Source organism: Mirounga angustirostris, unplaced genomic scaffold (assembly GCF_029215605.1).
Source record: "Mirounga angustirostris isolate CCGP_5_RB_7025 unplaced genomic scaffold, mMirAng1.0.hap1 SCAF_3, whole genome shotgun sequence".
Classification (NCBI taxonomy): Eukaryota; Metazoa; Chordata; class Mammalia; order Carnivora; family Phocidae; genus Mirounga; species Mirounga angustirostris.
In genome coordinates this window covers 73,069,052-73,084,790 of record NW_026991711.1, presented here as the reverse complement: position 1 = coordinate 73,084,790, position 15,739 = coordinate 73,069,052, and the positions used below count along the sequence as shown (strand labels likewise).

The following is a 15,739-nucleotide window of genomic DNA, read 5'->3' as shown; positions in this document are numbered from 1 at the left end:
GAGAGGACGGTTGAAAGAACCAGTTGGGCATGGCTGAGATCATGAGAGGAGACTCAATTCTCGATGTATTTTGAAGACAGACCAATATGATCTGCTGATGAATAAAATGTGTGCATGGGCTGATGGTGGAGGGGGGGAAGTCATAGATGATCCCAAGGTTTTTGGTCTAAACTAGAAAAACAGAATTAACATAACCGAGATGCAAAAGTGTATCAGAGAGTAGGTTAAATGGCTCTGCTCAAGTTTGGACATCTTAAGATTGAAATGACTATCGGATCTCCAAGTAGAGACCCTGAGCAGGCAGGTAAATATACAAGCCCAGTTCAAGGGAGAGGACTGAGCTGGTCATATAAATTTAGGAAGCATCAGTGTGGAAAGGAAAAGTGTATAGATAGGAAAAGATCACCAAAGGAGAGAGGATGAGTATAAGCAGAAGAGAGGTCAGGGGACTGAGCCTTGAGACAGTCCAACATTATAAAGTCTATGAGATAAGACGGGACCAAGCTAAGGCGGAGTGGACACTGTGGTAGGAAGAAAATTAGGAGAGTACTGTGTGCAGAAACCAAATAAAGTGCTTCAAGGGGGAGAGAAGAACTGACTGTGTTAAATCCTACAGGCAAGTAAAATAAGATTAAGACTGAGAAATAAGCCTTGGATTTAGCAACATGGAATTCACCAGTGACCTTGATCTAGAGTTTTGGTGGAATGAGAGGAAAAGCTTCCTGGAAAGAGTTCAAGAGAGAATTGGAAGAGAGGAATTTGAGCACAGACAATTCTTTGGAGAAATTATGCCATATGGAAAAGGGGGAAATCTTGAATTCTGGGAGGAATTGAGACTATCAGAGGTCAAAGCAAACCCCCCCACACTTTAACAAAACAACATTTTTCCCCTCCACATGTTCAAGTTTATTATTGTATTTATATACATCCTTAATTCCTTTCTTCTTGCAACAGATCGCCCCATTCCCTGTCTGAAGGCGAATTCCCCACCCCTGACCTGGGCTCAGTGTCCCATACCTTTTGGCAACCTCTGTCATGTTTCCTATCTTTCTTCAATCTCTCTCCCCTCCACATGAAGTTCATGTCTTGACAGCTTTAAAAATGAAAACAAAAGATTTGTCTACAATTATTACCCTTTCCCCCACCTTCGTTTCAATATTTCTGACATGTAAGACCATCAGTGCAGTCTCCAATTCTTTACCCAAAGGGCTTCCATCTCCATCAGCCTAAGACTGGTTTTGTTGTGGCCAGAACTAACTGCCAAATCTCACCGTCACTTCTCAGTTCCAGCTTCTGCTTTACTTCCAAAATTCTGACTCCTACCAGCAATGTGTAAGCATGCTAACATCTCCCAAACTGTTCTAATCCTGGTTAATTTTATTCTTTTTAATATTTATAAATCTGACCATTGAAAATACAAGTGTAATATCTAATTTTTCCTTTAGTTTGCATCTCTTTGACTCTATATGATTATTATACTTATTTCTCTTGTGCACCGCTATATCCTTGGCCCATTTTTTTTCTATTGTAGTGTTTTTCTTGACATGAACTTAATATATTGAGGATCAAAGCTCTTTATCAGATTATAATTTTTCCCCAGGCATCCTGTGTGCCTGTGTGTCCACTGACATAGAAAAGTCCATTTTCATGTAATTGAATACATTCATTTGTTCCTTGAAAAATTCTTCCACTACTCTGCTCTTCCATAACAAGATGATAAAGATGTGCCTCTATTTTCTTTATTTGTATAGTTTTTAATAAAGTGATTATCACATTGTTTTGGTCAGTATATGAGAACAGATCTACCTTTATTTTTCTCCCAATAGGTATTAAATAATTGTCCCAGTTCCCATATATCTGACTCACACTGATGTTCAAAAACCATGTCATTATTTCCTTCTAAATGATCCTAGTACAGCACTTCCTAATGGCACTTCTAGACTCACAGCACCCTATAACTAGAATCAGAGATAATCCTGTTTCTTTCTCACTCTCTTCCTCATTTTCCACACCCAGTCAACAAGTTCCCACCAACTCCCCCTCCAGAACATGTTACTTGTGTGTCTTCTACCCTCCATCTATCCCACTACTACTCCCAAATTAGACTGCAGTTATTTGTTGCACCTGTTCTTTTAGCCATCACTCAAAAGGGTTTCCAGGCATGCTCCTCCTCTCCTAGCTACCCTTTACAACACTAGCATCCCCAAAACAGTGATATTATTTTCTTCACATTCTTCTGCAGCCCCCAATTGCTTCTACAAAAGGAAAGCCAAATTCTTCAACCTGGCACTTAAACCTTCCAGATCTGGCTCCTCCAGTTTCATTTCCTGACACAATTCTACACATTCCACCCTTTGGCTATGCCAAACTACTTACAACTTCCTGACCACAGCATGCTAGTCCCTCTGCTTGGAATGTCCTCTCCTACCTTGTTGGTCTGCAGATCCCCTGTCCATTTAATGGCCAGCTCAAGTGAACCCTCTGGCTACAAAGCTATTTCTCATCCACCCAAACGAAATCACTCATTCTGTCCCTTGAGCCACCATTTTATTATTATTTCATTACGCCCCTCACTGCTGTAGTGCGCAATCACTTGCTCAGATGTGTCTTCCCTACTGGGCATCCCTTAAAAGCCAGGCAGCATGTCTTACATTATTCATAGGCCCAGCATCTTGTAGCATGCCTGACACAACACGTGGTTAATAACAATCTCAAGAATGAAAGAGAAATTGAACAAATGAGTCCTCCGCTTTCACTTGCCTCACCAAATCTGGATTCTAGCTCTAGAATTTTTATTCCCACTGCCTCTGTTCTAAATCAGGTTCCTGTTACTTCTTGATTACCTCTTGTCTCTCGTTTCACCTCCCCATCACAAAAGGTGATCTCATGACAAACAACTACGATTCTATCATTTCCCCCCAGGGGGGAAAAATCTGTTAATAGAAGAAAGGCCAAGTATCTTAAAAGGATATGTCTGACTCTTATTCCCACCTCTAAGGCTCCAAACCCTGTGTTCTGGCCAGAGGCTGCTTCCAACCACTCCCTGAACATAGACCTCATACCACTCTGTTTCCAGGGACTGCTGGTTTGTCACTCTCCTCTGATAATATCTTCCTGAGTCTCTCCTTCCTTTTTCTCCCTACACTGTCCCTCTGCACCCCCAATATTATACTCCCATTACTCTTCCCACCAATTTCCTAGGCTTATTCCCTGTTACATACTTATCTTCTTAAACAGAAAATATTAACCATAAGTTTTTATCTAAAGATTATTATATATATATATACCCATGATTCTTCCACATAAAGCATTACAGTTGAGTCAATATGTTAGTTTTTCTGTCACCTCCCTTAATGTTTGCCACCTAATGGCACTTCTAGACTCCCAGCACCCTGTAACTAGAACCAGAGAATGTTTCTCTCTCTCTCTCTCTGTCAGATACAATACACACACACACACACACACACACAGTTTGTTGCTGCTAATCTGCTCTAGGCTGGGCATTCCCATATCCAAACTTGTTAGGAACTTGGAGCCAGGAGCTGGGCTTGGTGAGGCTTGGAAAAAAAATCACAAAGTGTGTGGCTTCCATGAAGCAAATTGGACACAAATGGTTATGGTGCTCGCCAGTCTTTTTCATGTCTGGTATTTCACCATTCAAGGTGGCTTCCTTAAAAATGAACTCTAAATGAGAGTACCCGATGGAGTAAAAAGTACTAAGATTGGTCAGGACTCTAGCCGATCTCAAGAGTGACCCAGCACAGTTGAGTTACCAGAGCTGCGTTATAGCCTTGCCAACGTAAAAACTCAACTGGATTTGTTTACTCAAGAATGGTTGGTTCTCTCTCTACCCCTCCTGCTCATGCTCTCTCTAATCAATAAATAAAATCTTTAAAGAAAAAAAAAAAACAAGCAGAAGAATGGTTGGTTCCAGTGAACTAAATCACCTTATCCAAATGTGTAAGTAGGTCATTCATAAACCAAAATGTCATCTTAAAGTATCACGTGAAATGTAACTGCCAAACAGATCAGGTGTAAGGGAGCAAATTTTCACTTGTTTGGTGAGCCTCTCCCTCTGAATTTTATATATATGGACATATATCTTATCTGGAATACATACATATGTATACCCCTTTGATGGTGTTTACCAAGATGGCATCACAATGCATCTCCTCAGCTTACCTTTATAACATTTTACACTTTACCAATTTACAGGTTTTACTTATAAATTTTTCCTATGAGGGGCGCCTGTGTGGCACAGTTGGTTTAAGCATCAGAATCTTAGGTTTGGCTCAGGTTGTGATCTCAGGGCCCTGAGACTGAGCTCTGAGTGGGGCTCCGTGCTTAGCAGGGAGTCTGCTTGAGACTCTCCCTCCCTCTCCCTTCCCCCCACTCGCATGCACTCTCTCTCTCTCAAATAAATCTTTAAAAAAAATTTACTATGAGATTTACCATTTTCAGATACAATATAAGGAGAGGAATTATGGGGAAATGAAAAAAATCAAATCATACTGTAGAATAGGGTTACTTCTGGAACATTTTTTGTAGCGTATTCTTAAATATGGGATGTAGATTCTTGTTCAATTTCTCAAAGACTAACAGTTCTTGAACATGTTCTTAAATTGTGCGATTTTTTTGTCCTGTTGGGGCTTCTAATTTAAGATAAATATTATGAGAAGCTTTTGAAAAGTGGCAATAATTACCATTAGATAGTTCAATGGTTTTATCATTAATATTAAGAGACCTATAGACAGAGACAATTTAAGAAACAAGAGATTTCACAATTCTTATTGGTTCCTATATCCTAGTCCTAAGTAACACCTCCACAAAAATCTAATGGTCTTGTTGAAAAAAAACCTTGAAATTTAAAATAATTAATATATATACACACATACACATATATGCTACTATTTGACATAGTCATTTTCTACTCCAACATCTTGTACTGTTGCTTCTTTCTTCAAATTTATTTATTAAGAGAGTGGACTTAAAATTTTTTACTTTAAAATAGCTATCTGTTGCTTAGTAGTCCAATATGAGAACTTATCCTGTTTCTAGAAGCCATCTGATTGAATCTGAATTAATCTATGAACTATTCCACATACACATACATAAATCTTAACACTTTCAGAAAAGAAAACCATAAATTAGGATAGATGTTCAGCATAAGCTAATACAAAATAATTAAGAAGAACAACAGTTTTTCTACAATTATGGAGCCTTATACTATTTCTCTCGATGTACTAAATATATTCAGAGTTCATCATAACACCTTAGAAATGCTTCTTCACTTTTAAGAATGCCTAAAGTGTTTTGACCAGTAGGAAACCTAGTTTAGGGAATATGAAAAATATCCTTAATTCCCATGTTTTTTTACTTAAATACAGAAATTTCAAAATTACACTTTCCTTTAAATTTAAATGAATTCACATAAATAATTAAGCAATTATAAGTTACCAATTACCTTATATTTACAACATTTCTTGTTATTAAGTACATCTTAACATATGGTATAAACAGCTCAGCACCATATGCTTATTAATCTTCTGAATGATGACTATGTCCTTCTAGCTATATTTCTGCAGTGGCTGGAGACATACAATAATACATATGAAAAGCATTGTGTTGCAACGTATGTATTATGTATGTGGGGGAGTAAAATGTACAATATGTAAAATATTATTTCACCATATAACAACTTATAGTCAGGCTTAGTCAAATTACATTAAGGATATGCATACTATTTTTAAAGTAGATGAAACGCTATTAACTACTCAACTGTAAACAGCAAATATTAGCTGTAGTGCGCTTAATAATTGAAAAGGGCAGTTAGATGAGTCAGTCTTTATACCATATAATTTACAAATGCCCCAGACTTCTAATACCAAATTTCGAAGTTAAAGGAGCAATGAAAAAGATATTACCGAGTATATTAACTTCTGATAGAAAAGGAGTTAATGTAAGTTAATTATGGATTTTAAAAATATTTTCCCTTAAGCACTATCATCTTCTATCATCGCCTACGCAATTGCCTTTATTTTTTTGGCAGGGGCTGGGGGGGGGGAATAAGTATGTTTATCATTTAAAAATATTGACTTAAAAATTTTAAAGCCATATATTATTCTAATTTACATCAGTGAATTATAAATCATTGGCAAACTGGTCAAATAAAAAAATGGCTACATTAGACTTAATATATTTGTCCTTTAACTTAAAACATAACATACAGAACATTAAAAGCAGTACTAACTGGGATGGGGATCACAGGTGACTACTTTCTTCTTATGCTTACCTATATTTTCAAAGTTTTCTAAAATGGCCATGTACAACTCGTATAATAAAAATCAAGTTCATTTGTTTATTTAAGAAGCAATACATACTCTCCAAATTAACAAAATAGTGTGTGAAATTGATAAATGAAGGGAAAGAAAGAAAAAGAGGACCTACATAGGGATGGGGCATGTGAGAACAGGTCCCTACCTTCTTAGCAAGTTCTAAGGTTCCCTACAATTCAATGGTGGGAGCATGACATGGATGGAGTATAAAGATCTTCAGGATCTCTTTGGCATTATTATTTCTTTTCATATGCTAAATATAAATGTCTGGATTAAACTTTCTTAAAAATGGGAGGATTTCGGTAACATATCCCAAGGAGGTGTTAAAGGGGACTGGTTAGACCAAGAGGATTCCAGAGGAAGGGGATCAAATAAAACAGCAACTTCTGTTACAGGAAGCTTCCCATCTCCGTAAATGCACTCACTCAGGGACTACCACCCCCATGAAGCCAGGCATGTGAATCTGAACAGGACCTATCCTTCCATGCCTCCCAGGATAAATAACTGTGGAGGCCCAGAATTCGGCCAAACCCCTGTGGAAATTAGTGAAGGGAAAGTTCACTAAATAGAGTGGGGAGGCTAGAAGTAGGAGCCATACCACTCAACGATCAATTACAGGAAGAACCGTCAATTACAGACTACAACAAAAGAATCCTTAACAGGAAAGACTCACCAATTACAGGCCCCAACAGGAAAAGATGGACATTGCATCTCCTACAAGGAATCAGCTGCCCCTGGCAACTCAACCAATGAGAAACCATCATCACCCTGAACTCTTGCTTTTCTCCAAGGGACTTTTGTTCAAAACAACCCCTCCCAACTTCCTCCTTCTTCTCCATAAAATAACATTCCTCTCCTTTGTGGGGCTTGCCTATTGTTTAGCCAAACCTTGCATGTCCTACATTAAAATTCACTGCTATTCCCAAATAAATTCATTTTTGCTGTTAAAGTAACTTTTATTTATAAGGTTAACACACATAAATAAGTACAGAAAGAGTTCATTCAGTTGTATCTAGTCTTTTTGCATGAAAAGGGCTTATTAGCCTGTAGAATTCTACCTGTGAAGAAGTCCCAAGGACCAAAGGGTCCTATTTTGACCCTCTCCATCCCAACGAAGAGCTTCATAATCTAACAGTGTTTGATCAACTCAAAACCAGTAAGCCTAGTTATTCCCTGCCCCTATAGTCCTCTATACTCGACCAACTAACTTTTACATCTCAGGTATAACTGCAACCCCCTACTATTACTATTCTTGGACCATTCATTTAGTGCCCATCCCAGAGATCCAATGACCCATAATTTGCTCCCTCCCCACAAATCCTCTTCAAATACAGGTTTCCCCCACTATCTGAGAGCAGAGCATTCCAATGAAATCTATTGCTAAGTTGAAATGACATAAAGCAAAGAAGCAATCACCATTAATTTATATGGAAAAAATTTTGAGCATTCCCAGACCCCAAAAATAACCTCTCTTAAGCTTTTCTGATACCTTAGGACACATCCTGCCAACAGATGCACAAAATAAATGGAGACAAAGCACAGATGCTCACAGACACAGTTCAAAGCTGTAGTGGCTTGATGGCAAGACGCTGAGCGCAGCTCTCCAGGAAGGGCTGTGGGGCCGCTCTGGCCACTCTGGCCAACCCGGATGTGCGCTGCCTCTGTTCACTGCAAAACAAACACTGAAGGCTGTTTTTGCTTTTGGGTTTTTTTGGTTTTTTTGGTTTTTTTGTAAAAGCAAAAATCCTCTTTGGATTTCTTTCAATTAGTGAAAACAGGTACTACTGTAGGTCCTTTAAAAAAGCAAAGTGGCAGAACACACACTTTTGAAAAGCAGGGACACCTGTAATTTTGCCTGTGTAACTACTCTTAATAATAAAATATACACATATATAAAATACCTGAGAGCTTCAGTTAAGCATGAGAGCCAGTTTTTCAAACGTAGAGGTGTTAAAATGGTGGCTGCCTATTTTATTGAGTTAAATAATTCTACCAACATACAGAAAACAAGGAAATTTATGGCTTTTGAGAAATTTACTCATCTTTTCAAAATATTATCTCAGGATATTGCTTCTGAATGGATTTAGAATTTCACGGCCATAGATATTATACTGTAGCCTTTAATGTAATTTTTAATTACATTAATTACATTCATCTTTAATATATTAAATTGCACCCCATGAATACTTACTGAATGTCCAGGATGTGCTAGGCTGGGAACTAGGCAAATAAAATTGAGTACCTAATACACAATTCTATTAATTGAACACATTTATGTCTCCATTTTCAACCTGTGTATTTAACAACAATTTTTAAGAGAACAAATTTGATCAAAATTGGAAATAATAACAAAAGAAAAATTCATTTTAATTTGTGGCTCTTGGCAGATAAAATGTTTTCAATGTACATTCTCTTCATTTTAATTCATTTCACTGGAATTTGAAAAGCAGATAGAGGCACACGGTAAATGCCCATAAAAGGAAATCCTTGGCTTAGAGAACAATCTGAAAGCAGGTCAGAAATCCATTACACAAAAATAAATATTTTCAACTAAATATGACTTAGATAATTATTTGTACTTAGAAATTGTGAGGGTGACTTTTAATCTACATGAGTACTGAAGTATCCAGTTCACAGAGTTTACAGATTCATTAGTTAGCTAGATGAACTTTACTTCTAAAAACAAATTCTAACAGAAAATATGGTAAAATGGAAAGGACCTGCTGGAGGGACATTAAACTTAGAGGTGGGGCCAGCCCTCAGATCAATGCTATGTCATAAATTTTATATCTTAATCTTTTCTCTCATCTATGTCCTTCCCTTTCTCTATTTCAATATTACATTCTCTACCCTTACCTGCCTTTTCTTTTTTAAACAAAACCTACGGTAATAAATCTCAATAAACTGGTTTGGATACGATTTATGAAAATTTATATACTACCTTGTTTAAGGACATTTGTTATATACAGAAGACAAAATGAAATATTAAAGGAACAAATATTTAATTAATTTAAGATACTGCCAAAGAAAGATATCTGAGTGGAGGTGACTTAACAAGGAGATTTTCCCATACCCCCATTATCACAAGACATGGATAGATGCCTCTTTGTAAAGTTTAACCTGCTGGCATGAGAGTCTCTAACAGAGGGATTCAGACCTTCCTCCCCTAACTAAATATGCATTTTCCCCTCAAAAATGATCAGGCTTCCTGTCAGCCTTCCTGTTTTTTCCATTATCAATAGTAAAACTCTCTATCATTAGATAGATTATTGCTGGAGGGAAATGATGTGAATAGGCCTGCATGTTGGGGAGAGGACTATGGCAGCAGGTTTGGTACAGGTGAGGAGGTATGGCAATAATGCAAGAAGGCAAAACAGGAAGTTCCTGCAATGGTCAAGATGAATGGTAGTGAGAACTTGAACTAATATAATGAGTAGGAATAATCAAACGAGGGGTGGATTTGAGCAACACTGTAGGATGTTCAAATAATAAAGAGAGAAACAAGAGGGCAAGGGGTCAGCATATCAAAACCAGCACAGATATATCAAAAAAAGAGCTGTAAGTGAACTTTCCTCATATTTCCCACCAAAATACAACTACTTTCCCTATAATTCAAGATTAGTTTCTCAATCATAAATATAAGAATTTCCTGATATTTCCTAAAGCCCAAATTTAATAACCCATTTACTATCGTACTGTGATTTATCCTCTGTGGAGAAATAAAATGCCTTGCAAGATTTACAAAAAATGCCCATCGTCTGGAGGAGTTGTGTCTCAGGCTCTAACCTTCTGCTTTGAAGAACAAAGGCACTGGGCTAGACAATCAGCAAAGCTTCTTCCAGCTCAAACATTCCAGCATAGCACTGGGCAGGGAGTCGGAGGAGCTTAGAGGAAGGAAGTCTCGCCACTGTTCAAAAGTAAAACACAAAACAGCTATGGTCAACACCTATGGCCCACCCTGTCTGAAACATCGATGCCCAGTTAGCTAAGGAAAAACACAGTGTAGCCAGAAAAAAATTGAGACGCAGGCAACTAAAATGAGAACCAGTGAAAAGAACAAGACCACGGGAGAGGACAAAATATTAGGATGTTTGTTGTTAGACAACGGCCATAGGACTGATACCATGAAGAGACAAAGGGGGTAAATTAAACAGGGATTAACTCATGAGAGCAATTTTAAAATATAAAAGGAATGACTGAGGAGATAATTATAATCGCTGATACGTACTAAACTGAGATGGGGAATGAACAGATTTAATCCTCATGAGTTTGATACATCATTAGCAGCAGCAACCTCATTTTTCAGATGAGGAAGCTGAAAGTAAGAAACATTAAGTAACTTGCCCAAGATGCCAAAGCTAATAACTGAGTGAACATGATTCAAATCAGGCAGTCTGAGTCCAGAGCCATAATTTTGTAAGTACATACACTTACAAAATAAATATGTAGAGGTTGCACAAGCCAAAATATGCACAAACTCATATATGTTCATATAAATAAATGGATGATAGACCTGCAGGGAAATTATTTACCCTCTGTTGTTAGTTAGCATTGTAGAGGCTCACTTCCAGAAGAAAATAGATACTGCTATTTGTATAAAAGGGCCAAAATACTAGAGAGACCTCATATTTTTAGTCTCAAGGGAATTTCCAGCAATTTTGCATTTTCATTTTTATTTTTACTGTGATAAAATGGGGCCTTCAAAATCAACATTCCTCTTTAATTCACAAAATCCAAATAACTTTTTGCTTCTGCATTCAAGATCAAAATCAATTTGAATGAACATAAAACTGTATAGCATCTCAACTTTTGAGCTGTCCATCAATCTCTAAAAGCTTCTTGGAAAACATTCACTTATATTTGCCACGGGACATAAAGTTTTTACAAAGTTCTGAATGTAACCTTCATATATAAAAGGTCATATAAAAAATGTTTTAACCATGCTTACAGCTTTCTTCCTGGGCCTTTAAGGTATAAAAGGAAACTTTATGCTTCTTCACTGCAACAATGCTGTCACCCAAGGCCATCTACTATTACCTCATAAATCAATGTCTCAAGATCTGGAATCCCACCTGTTTTTTCTTGTCAGTGGCTCTGAGTTATAGAAGTAGTTTTGGATATAAATGCCTCTATCTCTACTAGCATCCTCAATGCAAAATGAACTTTTTGTTTTTTCCCAAAGATTTTATTTATTTGAGAGAGAGAGAGAGAGAGAGCACGCACACAAGTGGGCAGAGGGGCAGAGGGAGAGGGAGAAACAGACTCCCTGCTGAGCAGGGAGCCAGGCTCAGGTCATGATCCCAGGGTCTTGGGATCAGGCCCTGAGTCGAAGGCAGACGTTTAACTGATTGAGCCACCCAGGCATCCCAACGATCCTAACTTATGATTCCTAATAAGAGAGGTTCACTTATATTACAGACAATATAATTATGTTCTAACCATGTAAAGGTTTATTAGTAATACTTACTAACAAAGCATTCATTAGGAAAGAAAATCAGTAAGTGATAGACAGTAGGATGAAAACAAACAACAAAGTTATCTAGCAAAAACAGAACAGCATTCATGCTTACCAACACCTAGAGGTCAGCAGCAAACTATTTTAATGGAAAGGAAGACCTTCAAAAGAATACTGGAAAAAAGTGAATATTGAACAACTCTCCCTCAAATTAAATTTTTATACTTTGGTTCTCAAACTCAAGAAACCTCTATCTGAAAATTTAAATTTCTGTGTCTTGGTTAACAATGGCAGCAGCAAATATCACCTACAGAGTATTATAGTAACCCCAACAAGCTTGGTTGTCATTTCCATGGAAACAGTCCAAATTAAGAAAACCTAACAGTAAAACATAATGTATTTTAAAAAACAAAACACTTTGTTTTTCCCTTCAGTTAACTAACATGGCATATAACAGGTACATAAATTAAGCACTAGAAAGTTCAGGATGCATTCAACAAACATTTGCTAGTTATATGCTGCGTGCCAGGCACTGTGCTAGGGGAGAGGGTTACTGTGGAGAGATAAACAGACAGTCCTTGCCCTCACAGATCTTAATCTAGTACAAAGGTCTCAATTAGCCAGCAACACAAATATACATAAAACAATAAAAATACATGATATATCTTTAGAAGAGCCTAACAAGGAAGTTCAAAGTAAAGCTTCCCTGAGAATGTGACATTTTAGCTGATATTTGAGGAAGGTCAACTGAAAAGTCCTCAGAGAGCATGAGGAAAAGCTGGGAAGACTGCAGGGGTGCGAGCAGTTCACAAGGCGCTAGGGACAATGTTAAGGATTTATATGTTTGTTCTATAAACAAAGAGAAAATATTGAAGGGTTCTAAGGACAATGACGAGATGAGATCTGTAATTTCAAAAACTTATTCTGGATATATCGTGAAACAAGAATTAAGGGGAAGTTTGAAAGAATGGAGGGAGTCCAGTTAAAAAACCATGAGAGTAGTCTGAGAGAAAAAAAAGAACTTGAATTAAGACGCTAGCGATATAGAGAGAGGATGATTATCAGGAGGCAGATAAGGACTGAAGAGACTCCCACATTATATTATACCTACAAGATAAGGAGCCACAAAAGGAAAACTATCTGGGAGGAGGTCGCATCCTTCATAGAATGATAAAACAAAACACATACCTGGTTGTTTCAAAGACACCATAACAGACTCAAAATCAAACCCAAGATCATTTCCACCAAAATTTGGTCCTCCACTGGAGAATGGGCTCACTAGCACTCACCATATAGGCACGTAAGCCAGAAACTCAGAAGTAACCTTTGATATTACCCTCTCCCTTACCTCCCACACCTAACCCTGTATAAAGTCCTACCAATTATACTCTGCCTAATTCTGCTCTGACTTCACTCTCCAACTTTTACTTCTTCCACAGTCCTCAGTGATTTCACTTCTCTATTCCACAGATTCTCTATTTGTTCCTTTAAAGTGTCATGCCCTGTTTTGACTCAAGGCCTTTGTAAATGTTCCATCTGCCTGTAATATGTAATACTGTAATACTCCTTCTCACTATCCTCTCCTAGATAACTCCTTGTTTTTTAAAATGTGATGTCTAAAAAAAAAAAAAATGTTCCATATGGCACTCAAGACTAAGACAGATCCCCTATTACCTGGTCTTAAACACCCTTGTGTTTCCCTCTTAGTACTTATCACAGCAATTATTTATCTGTATGATTATTTAATACGTCTCCCCCACCAGAATGGAAGCTCTGTGAGTGCTGGGCTCGTGCTCTGTTCAGCATTACAGCCTTAGCACCAAACACACCACCTAGCACACAGGAGAAGATATTTTTTAAATCTGTCATTAATTCAAAATTACTGATAAATTACCCAGGATATATAAAGGAGAGAAAGAATTTAGGCTAGGTTTACATATCTGTATGAGAATGGAAAGTGTATTTAACAGGAGTAAGATAGTCTTTTCCCTCAAAGAACTTCCAATCTAACCAGCAGACAACCATTATACAAGCAAAATACACATACATAGAGACATAGAGGCCTAAATGGAAGATCATACACTAAGTAAAGAAGCCCCTAAGCAACACTACTTATAGATACAAACTAAATGAGCGTCTCTGTAAGATTCTTCCAGTTGCAAGTGATAGAAAATCTGACTGAAACTGGCATAAATAAAAAAACAAAAACAAACAAACAAAAAAACAAGTCAGGTGACTGGACTTAGGACTCTCTCTCACTCGCTTCCTCTGGACACACAGGCTGTATGAACCTGAAGTTGGGAAACTTTTTACCACTCCTTTCCTCTTCCCCATCAGTTAAAGAAAAAACAAAAAGGCATTATATAAACAACATGCAATAAACTCCCAGAGAAACCACACAACTTATAATAATCTATCTAAAGACATTGCCACTCAGTCCCACTTTTTTCTTTTCTTTCTTTTTGTGAGGTGGGGAGGGGCAAAGGGAGAAAGAGAATCCAGAGGAGGCTCCATGACGCAGATCTCAATCCTACAACCCTGAGATCATGACCAACCCAAAACCAAGAGTTGGAATCTTAACCAACTGAACCACCCAGGCGCCCCCCACTCTTTAAAAAAAAAAAAAAAAGGAAAACTCTGACAACAAGCCCAAAGAAAGACAATTGTATTAATGAGCTAAAATTACTTCTCTGTACTCTGACTCCTCAAATAAGGCTATGATTTAGTATAATTAAAAATATAGAATAAATATCACGGAAGCAAAGAGAAATAAAGTTTATATAACAAATCATGCATGAAAAAACAGGCCATAAATAGTTCCACTATCAATTAATATTTTTCCAACAATTTACTATGAAAGTTTTCTAAGCTTAACATTTTTTACAGTGAATGCCTATATCTTGCAAGTCTACCATTAACATTTTATACATTTGCTTTATCTCATATCTACCCATCCTTCCCTCCATCTTATTTTCAGGTACTTCAAAGTATAATGCAGAAGTCAGTACACTTCTCTCTAAATATTACAGCATAGATTATCATTAACTGAAGTTTGATATTTGGTGATATTTTTGAGGTAAAATTATTATTTGTGCATTGTTTGAAGTGTATATTCACTGAGTTTCTGACAATTGCATACATCTACATAACACAAACCTCTATTAAGATATGGGACATAATCATCACCCCAGAAAGTTCCTTCATATCCCTTCCCAACCACTGCCCTGATTTTTTTACAATAGATTAGTTTTGCTTTTTATAGAATATCATATAAATGGAAACACAGAGTATGTACTCTATTGTGTAAGACTTCTTTTACACAGCACCCAAGTTGTGGTATGTATTTAGCAGTCTGTTTCTTCTCATCCCTCAGCAGTATCCCACTTTATCATGCTGCTTATTGGTGGACAACTGGGCTGTTTCCAGCTTTTGGTGATTATAAATAAAAGCTTCTATGAATATTCTTGTACAAATCTATGAGCATATGTTTGGGTAAATACCTGAGAGTGGAAGGCTTGGGACCCAAGACAGGTATATGCTTGGTTTTATTTAAACACACAGAGGGGTGCCTGGGTGGCTCAGTTGGTTGAGCGTCCAACTCTTGACTTTGGCTCAGGGCATGATCTCCTGGTAATGGGATGGACCCCAGTGTCAGGCTCTGTGCTCAGCATGGAGTCTGCTTCAGATTTTCTCTCCTTCTTGCCCACTCACTCTCTCAAATAAATAAATTAAATATTAAGAAAAAATAAAATAAACACACACACACACACACACACACACACAAACTGCCAGATCTTTCCCAAAGTGATCGTACCATTTTAGGCTCCCACCAAGAATATACGAGTGGTTGCTCCATATCCTTGCCAACATTTGATATTGTCAGCCATTTTAGTGTTAGCCATTGTGTCGTATGTGATTAGTTAACACTTTACTTTTGAGTTGCAATGAT

General features: G+C 37.3%; 1 protein-coding gene across 6 annotated transcripts in view; it reads right to left on the bottom strand.

Moving 5' to 3' along the window:
• Positions 1-15,739, bottom strand: part of LNX2 (ligand of numb-protein X 2) — an 82,503-nt gene that overhangs the window by 45,309 nt on the left and 21,455 nt on the right. The window contains exon 1 of one of the 6 annotated variants that reach the window (XM_064586269.1): positions 15,291-15,508. The exons of 4 other annotated variants lie outside the window; for them this stretch is intronic. The gene's annotated coding sequence lies outside the window, so the exon portion shown is untranslated. Of the gene's footprint in view, positions 1-7,824; positions 8,036-15,290; positions 15,509-15,739 lie in introns of those variants that run through there. One more of the 6 variants, XM_054506285.2, reaches the window with a different exon arrangement.